The sequence below is a fragment of the Sus scrofa genome, chromosome 13 (genome assembly GCF_054392235.1).
Source record: "Sus scrofa isolate SSC_HxYL_T2T_F1_AM1 chromosome 13, Sscrofa_HxYL_maternal_Yorkshire_Landrace_v2.0, whole genome shotgun sequence".
In the NCBI taxonomy this organism is placed as follows: domain Eukaryota; kingdom Metazoa; phylum Chordata; class Mammalia; order Artiodactyla; family Suidae; genus Sus; species Sus scrofa.
The window spans coordinates 86,641,194-86,648,517 of record NC_139395.1 but is presented as its reverse complement, the minus strand read 5'-3'; the positions used below and the strand labels follow the sequence as shown (position 1 = coordinate 86,648,517).

Genomic DNA, 7,324 nt, shown 5'->3' with positions numbered 1-7,324 from the left:
GAAGTCCACATTTCAAAGGAAGAAGGAACCAAGAATTTACCACGTTCTTTAACCTACCATCACCTACCTCCTGGACACATATTACTTCTGTTTTCCTGTGTGCAAAATATGCTCACCTCCTCCCAAAGACTCTAAAGGTCTCATCCCAACACACCATTGGTTCATCATGGATCTTGGCATGTTAATCAGGTCTAGGTGCAAATGACACCACTCAGAAGATAAGCCCCTGTGATTCCTCAAGAACAGCTTCTTGAGTACTGTTCCTCTTGACCTGTAGACCTTTGGGCTAAGACATGTTTTCTGCTCTGCAAGGACCCAACAAACAGAGTTGACAAGTATAAGATAACCAGAAAAGACTTGTGTTCAAAAAGAGGAAAACAGCTATCAGTGGGTCACAGCAATTCTGAAATCCAGGGAGGCACATGTTGTCAGTTCTCTGATAAGGGTCCAGTTCTGCTCCTTGGGAATGATTCTATGTAGTTCCTGACTCCACTTGCTTGGCTGATGTGTTTCTTCTGAGTTGTCATTTCCTCTTTTTCTTTTTTCTTTCTTTTTTTGCTTTTTAGGGCCACATGCACAGCCTATGGAAGTTCCCAGGCTAGGGGTCAAATCGGAGCTACAGTAGCTGCTGGCCTACACTACAGCTCAGGGCAACACCACATTCTTAACTCACTGAGGGAGCCCAGGCATTGAACCTGCACCTCAGATATGTTTTGGCTGAGCCACAAGGAGAACTCTCTCTTTTTTCATAAGGAATAGTCCATGTTTGCATCTGAATAGCCATCTCATTCTGCTTCTTGGAAAGCTGGGGCTTCACAAGTCTCTATTTTTGTGCTCTTTTCCTGTGTTCTCTAGTTGTTTCTTTATTTTTAAGCCTAGCATTTGGAGGTTGTTTGTTTTGTTTTTGTTTTTTGTTGTTTGGTTGGTTGGTTGGTTTTGCCACACCCATGGCATATGGGAATTCCTGGGCCCACCATCAAATTCAAGCCGCAACTGCAACTTACACCACAGCTATGGCAATGCCAGATCCTTAAACCACTATGTGGGACCAGGGATTGAACCCCTGCTGCCGCAGAGACACTCCAGGTCCCTAACCCACTGTACCACAGTGAGAACTCCAAGCCAAGCATTTTGGATGGCTGCAGAATGGGGTGGAATTACCATAATTCTTGGTTTCTGGGGCCATTTTCAATTCCTATTCCCCTGAATATATTATAAATTGAACTCAGTGAGCACCTCCTGTGTGCCAGCACTGTTCTAGGAATCAAGTATATGGCAGTGAGTGAAACCAACAAAATCTCTATGCTTATGGAACTGCCGTTCTAGTGGGAGGATGGACAATAAGCAAATAAGTAGGCAATATAGAAAGCAAGAAAGCAGGAAGGGAGATAGTGAGTGTCCTGTATTCAGGGTGATAGGAAGGGGAACTTTGTTTTTAAATAGGGAAGACCATTCTCACTGAGAAGATGACATTTAAGTCAAAACCTGGAGTTCCCATAGTGGTGCAGCAGAAACAAATCCAACTAGGAACCAAGAGGTTGCAGATTCAATCCCTGGCCTCGCTCAGTGGGTCAAGGATCCAGTGTTGCCTCGAGCTGTTGTGTAGGTTGCAGACACAGCTTGGATCCAGCGTTGCTGTGGCTGTGGTGTAGGCTGGCGGCTACAGCTCTGATTAGAACCCTAGCCTGGGAACCTCCATATGCCACGGCTGCGGCCCTAAAAAATGACCAAAGAAGACAAAAAGGAAAAAGGTAAAAAACCTAAGGAAAGTGAGGGAGTGGCCAGAGCTGTCCAGGTAGAAGTACAATCGTAAATGTGTGCCTTCTCCTCTTAAACTGGAAGCTACAAAGACTACACGAAGACTAATCAGAGGGGACGTTAGAAGGAGGTGAGGTTTGAGGAGTATTTAGGGGCCAGATGGGATGGGACTTTTCCTTTAGTTTTTATTCTGACTTAATGGAAATAGTTTGAGCAGGAGAATATCATGATTTGACTTTTTTTTTTTTTTTTTTTTTTTTAGGGCCACACCTGTGGCATATGGAAGATCCCTGGCTAGGGGTCGAATTAGAGCTATAGCCAGTGGCCTACACCACAACCACAGCAACTCGGGATCTGAGTTGCATCTGTGACCTATACCACAGCTCCCAGAAACATTGGATCCTTAACACACTGAGTGAAGCCAGTGCATCTTCATAGATACTAGTAGGGTTCTTAACCTGCTGAGCCACAACGGGAACTCCTTGGTTTTTGTTGTTGTTGTTGTTGTTTTTCTTTTTAGGGCCACACCCACGGCATATGGAGGTTCCTAGGCTAGGGGTCAAATCAGAGCTGCAGCTGCCAGCCTATGCCACAGCCACAGCAACACAGGATCTGAGCCGCATCTGCACCCTACACCACAGTTCATGGCAACGCCAGATCCTTAACCCACTGAACAAGGCCAAGTATTGAACCTGTGTCCTCAAGAATGCTAGTCAGATTTGTTAACCACTGAGCCACGATAGAAACTCCCCTGGTTTAACATTTTTAATAGAATTACTCTGGCTGCTGTGTTGAGACTAGATAGGGAATGAGGTGGGAGCAAGAAACCAAGGTTGTTACCATAGTCCAGGTGAGAAATGATGAGAGATTCAGACCAGGTGGTCATGGCAGAGGTAATAGGAAGTCACATTCTGGTTATGTTTTAAAGGCTATGGATGAGGGGTGGAGACAGAGGGACCTGAATTTTTCTACGACTGCTGTAACAAATCACCACCAGCTTGGTGCTTAAAACAACAAAAATGTATTCTTTCAAATGCAAAAGTCCAAAATCAAAGCCCACCCCTGCTTTTTATTTCTTCGGGTTTTTTGTTTGTTTTGTTTTTCGTTTTTCCTTTACCTCTTTCAGCTTGCAGGGTTGCTGTTGGCATAATTTGGGTTGTGGTTACTCACTCCAGTCTCTGATTCCATCTTCACATGGACTTCTGTGTTTCATGCATCTCTTATAAGGACACTTGTCATTGGATTTAGGTTCTACTTGGGTAATCCAGGGAAATCTCAGATCCTTAATTACACCTTTAAATACTACCCCCCCCCCCAAAATCAGGTCATGCCGCAGGTCCCAGGATATGGACATATATTTTGGCTATTCAACCCACTACAGGAATCAAGAATGATTCCAAAGCTTTTGGGCTTAGCAACCAAAAGAATGAAGTTTGCATGAACAAAGGAAAAGGCCATGAAAAGAGCACGTTGAAAATGGAGGTAGGAGTTCTCTAGTGGCACAGCTGGCTAAGGGTCCAGCAATGTCATTGCTGTGGCTGGGGTCGCTGCTGTGGCCTGGGTTCCATCCTGGCCCAGGAACTTCTGCAAGCCATGGGTGGGGCCAAAAAAGAAAAAAAATGGGGGGAAAGTTCTGGGTAGATCTTAATGTGTTGAGATGGAGCTAGTGCTTGGTATGGTGTCCCACCCTCCTCAGGCTCTACAGCGCAGTTTTTTTGCTTATCTTTCGGTACTAAGTTCAGTGGCCAAGGGATCATTAGGTGGGTCCAACATGGCGGCACCCTGCTGCTGGCCGAACCTCAAAGATGGCCGCAGCCACTGGGGGCAGACATGATTGTGCCACGTGACCCAGGCCAGGGCCCAGAGGCGGTGGAACGTGACGCACGTTTGAGGCGGGGCCGCTCCCCCGCACCCCTGGCGTCGAGCGTCTCGTGACAGGTACTTCCGCTTGGGGCGGCGGCGGTGGCGGAAGTGGGAGCGGAGCCCGAGTCTTGGCCATAAAGCCCGAGGCGGCGGCGGTGGCGGCGCTGGAAGCTTGGACAGGCTGAGGATCCCGCTGCAATCGGAACTTGGACTTTCTTCCGCCCTCGTCTTCCCTCCGTCTCCTCCCCGGCAGACCCCTACCGACACGCCTGGCCCGGAGCCCAGCGGAGCGGCCGCGGTAAGTGGAGGCCCGGCCCCATCCCCCTTCCGGCGCCTTGGTTGCCGGCGCGCGTCGTCCGCCTCTCCGGTCGGCTCGGGTCCAATTCAAGTCCACGGGGGAGCTCCGCATCGCCTGGGACCGGTTACAAGCCGGCCGTGCCCGCCCGCGGGGAGGTCAGAGGTCGCCGGGTGTGACCTCTCTCGGCCGCGACCCCAGGCCGGTGGCCGCGCACGCCCGTTTCCCGGTGGCGTCCGGCCGGGATACCGCGAGGGCTGCACGGACTGGGCGCCGGGCGGAGATGGGAGGGCGGGGCTCGGCCTGTCTTAGGCGGGGGCGCCGCCCACCCGGCCCTGGTGCCAGGCCCGAGCCGAGTGCCCGCGGTCCGGCCGAGCGGCCGCTCGAGGGAGAGAGGCTCCCTGATGGCCACTGAGTCCACGGGGAGTTGGGTCACGTGTCCCGTCCTGGCCTCCGGCGCCTCTGTCTCTGGCGACGGGGAGCTTTTGTCGTAAACGCGTTATGGTGAAGCCTGAGAGAGTTTCTAAACTTAAGGTGAGATGGTGGTTGGCTACAGAGCTGTGTCTGTGTTCCGACTGCGTCGGGGCTCTCGTAATGTTCTCAGTTCGGACTGGATTCGCAAGGAAGGGTTCATAAAATTGGGAAAATGAAAATGACAGTATCAAACATTGGAGCGCTTATTGTGTGTTGGGCAGCGTGGCAAGACCTTTGCATAGATTATTGTGTTTAATTCTCAGAACAACCTTCTGAAGTAACATTGCTGTACGCATTTGTAGATAGGGAAACCGGAGATCAGAGAGGTTAAGTCGTTTGTCCAAGGTCGCACAGCTAATAACTTAGCGGAGATTTTATTCCAGGCAGTTAGACTATAGAGCACTGTTAACTTGCCTCTGGATTGTACTGCTTTCAGATGTCCCTGCAGGTTGTGATTTATCTTTTGCTGCTTGGTATCTGTCTCTCTTTCTAGTGATGTCACTTTGGAAGCCATCCCTGGTGATATTAGTTCTGCCTTAAAACCATAATATACTCCGTTTGCAGTTGTGTTTTCTAACACATCTTTTTTTGGTAGTGTAGCACCAATAAAGTGGGAGCTCTAGAACTCTATCAAAGTACTTAACTAAGGTTTGAAGATTTTTGTCACCTATGTATTTTGTCAAGTGAGTAGGCTGGCAGTACTGCCATGTGAACCTTTCCTGAACCTTCGTACTGGGGGGTCCTGCCAGTTGGTTCTTTGCTGTTGAAATACTGCATCTTTGGATTCCCAAAGAACAAGCTCTTGTCTCTGACTTGTGACTTAAGCAGCTGATGAGCCTCATGACTTCTCATCCAGGGATTAATAAAGTCTCCTGTTAGTGTGTTTCTTTCTTCAGACTTAGGAGAGTTTGTTCATGTTTGAGTCTAAGAACTGGAAAGTGAGTTGGGAGTACTTATGAAGATAACTTGTCCTGACTCCTCTGCTGTAGTCTGATGTCTTTTTTTTTTTTTCCTTTTAGATTTTGTTATTTGTCCTGGTATATGTAAATGAGTAGTAAGTGTGGTATCCTTAATGTTTGTGTAAGAGGAGCGAATGATGAGTAATTTTTTTAAATGATTTTTATTTTTTCCATTATAGCGGATTTACAGTGTTCTGTCAGTTTTCTACTGTACAACAAAGCGACCCACACACACGTGTGTATTCTTTTTCTCGCGTTATTCCCCATCATGCTTCATCACTAGTGACTGGATATAGTTCCTGGTGCTATACAGCAGGGTCTCATTGCTTATCCATTCCAAATGCAATAGTTCGCATTTATTAACTCCAGATTCCCAGTCCATCCCACTTCTTCCCTCTCCCCCGTGGCAATCAGAAGTCTGTTCTCCAAGTCCATGAGTTACTTTTCTGTGGAAAGGTTCATTTGTGCCATATATTAGGTTCCAGATATGAGTGATATCATGTGGTATTTGTCTTTCTCTTTCTGACTTCACTTAGTATGAGAGTCTAGTTCCATCCGTGTTGCTGCAAATGGCATTATTTTGTTCTTTGTTATGGCTGAGTAGTATTTCATTGTGTATATATACTACATCTTAATCCAGTCATCTGTCAGGGAACATTTAGGTTGTTTCCATGTCTTGGCTCTTGTGAATAGTGCTGTAGTGAACAAGCGGGTGCACGTGTCTTTTTCAAAGAAAGTTTTGTCCAGATGTGTGCCCAAGAGTGGGATTGATGGGTCATGTGGTAGTTCTGTATTTAGTTTTCTGAGGTACCTCCATACTGTTTTCCATAGTGGTTGTACCAATTTACGTTCCCACCAACAGTGCAGGAGGGCTCCTTTTTCTCCACATCCTCTCAAGCATTTGTTATTTGTGGACTTATTAATGATGGCCATTCTGACAGGTGTGAGGTGGTACCTGATGCTGATGAGTAACTTTTTGGTTTGCTGATAAGTAGCTTTTCATTTATTCATGAAATGTTTTGAGTATCTACTGTGTATCAGGCATTGGGCGTATTGACTCACATACATAGGCATGGTTCCTTTCCTCAAGTAATGTAGAAACGGTAAGTGATCATGGCTAGGAATTCTCTTGTGGAATGGCTTGGCTGTACATCTTGAGACTTTTTTGTAAGGAGGAGTTATTTCTCATCTCAACCAGTGCATCGGTAGTAATCCAAACAGCCCAGACAGCGCATAGTGTTATGGCCAACTTGAAGGCTTTGTTCATTTTAACAACAGTGTTTGCACAGATTGCTTTGCTTTTGAAGGGAGTTTGTAGAGGATATCGCGATTTCTAATGGATTGTGCTTTTTTTTTTTTTTTTTTTTTTTTTTTGGTCTTTTGTGTTTTTGCCTTTTCTAGTGCCGCTTCTGTGGCATATGGAGGTTCCCAGGCTAAAGTTCGAATTGGAGTTGTAGCCACTGGCCTCCGCCAGAGCCATAGCAACACAGGATCTGAGCTGCATCTGTGACCTACACCACAGCTCATGGCAATGCCAGATCCTTAACCCACTGAGCGAGGCCAGGAATCGAACCCACAACTTCATGGTTCCTAGTTGGATTCGTTAACCACTGAGCTACTATGGGAACTCTGGATTGTGCTTTTTTTTTGAAGAGTAACCTTCAACTCTAAACTTGTTTCTCCTTTTGCCCTAGGGGCATTTTTGTTGTTCACTCAAGAGGGAGTTGGTGTGCTTGCAGATGTTGGCTGTTGCAGAGCTCTCTGAGCAAAGGCATGTTTGGCATGCTGGTGAAAATTTTTCTATGGCTGACAGAGTTTAGTTAGTGCCACCCAGTCTTAGTACCAGTATCATCCTAGTAAAACCCTTGGCCACCCCATCTCCCACAAGTCCCCTGGCTTCCCCTTCTTTAAGAGGGGATGTGCATTTTACATTTGTGGTAGAATTGTACGAGTAAACAGAAGGGTAGAGTGGAAT

General features: G+C 47.0%; 1 protein-coding gene across 5 annotated transcripts in view; it reads left to right on the top strand.

Annotated features, from left to right (window-relative positions):
• The first annotated feature begins 3,726 nt into the window (after positions 1–3,726).
• RAB7A (RAB7A, member RAS oncogene family) overlaps positions 3,727–7,324 on the top strand; it is a 76,727-nt gene continuing 73,129 nt past the window's right edge. For 3 of the 5 annotated variants that reach the window (XM_021069438.2, XM_021069431.2, XM_021069434.2), the window contains exon 1: positions 3,727–3,919. The gene's annotated coding sequence lies outside the window, so the exon portion shown is untranslated. Of the gene's footprint in view, positions 3,920–4,280; positions 4,451–7,324 lie in introns of those variants that run through there. The other 2 variants (XM_021069436.2, XM_021069435.2) reach the window with 1 other exon arrangement.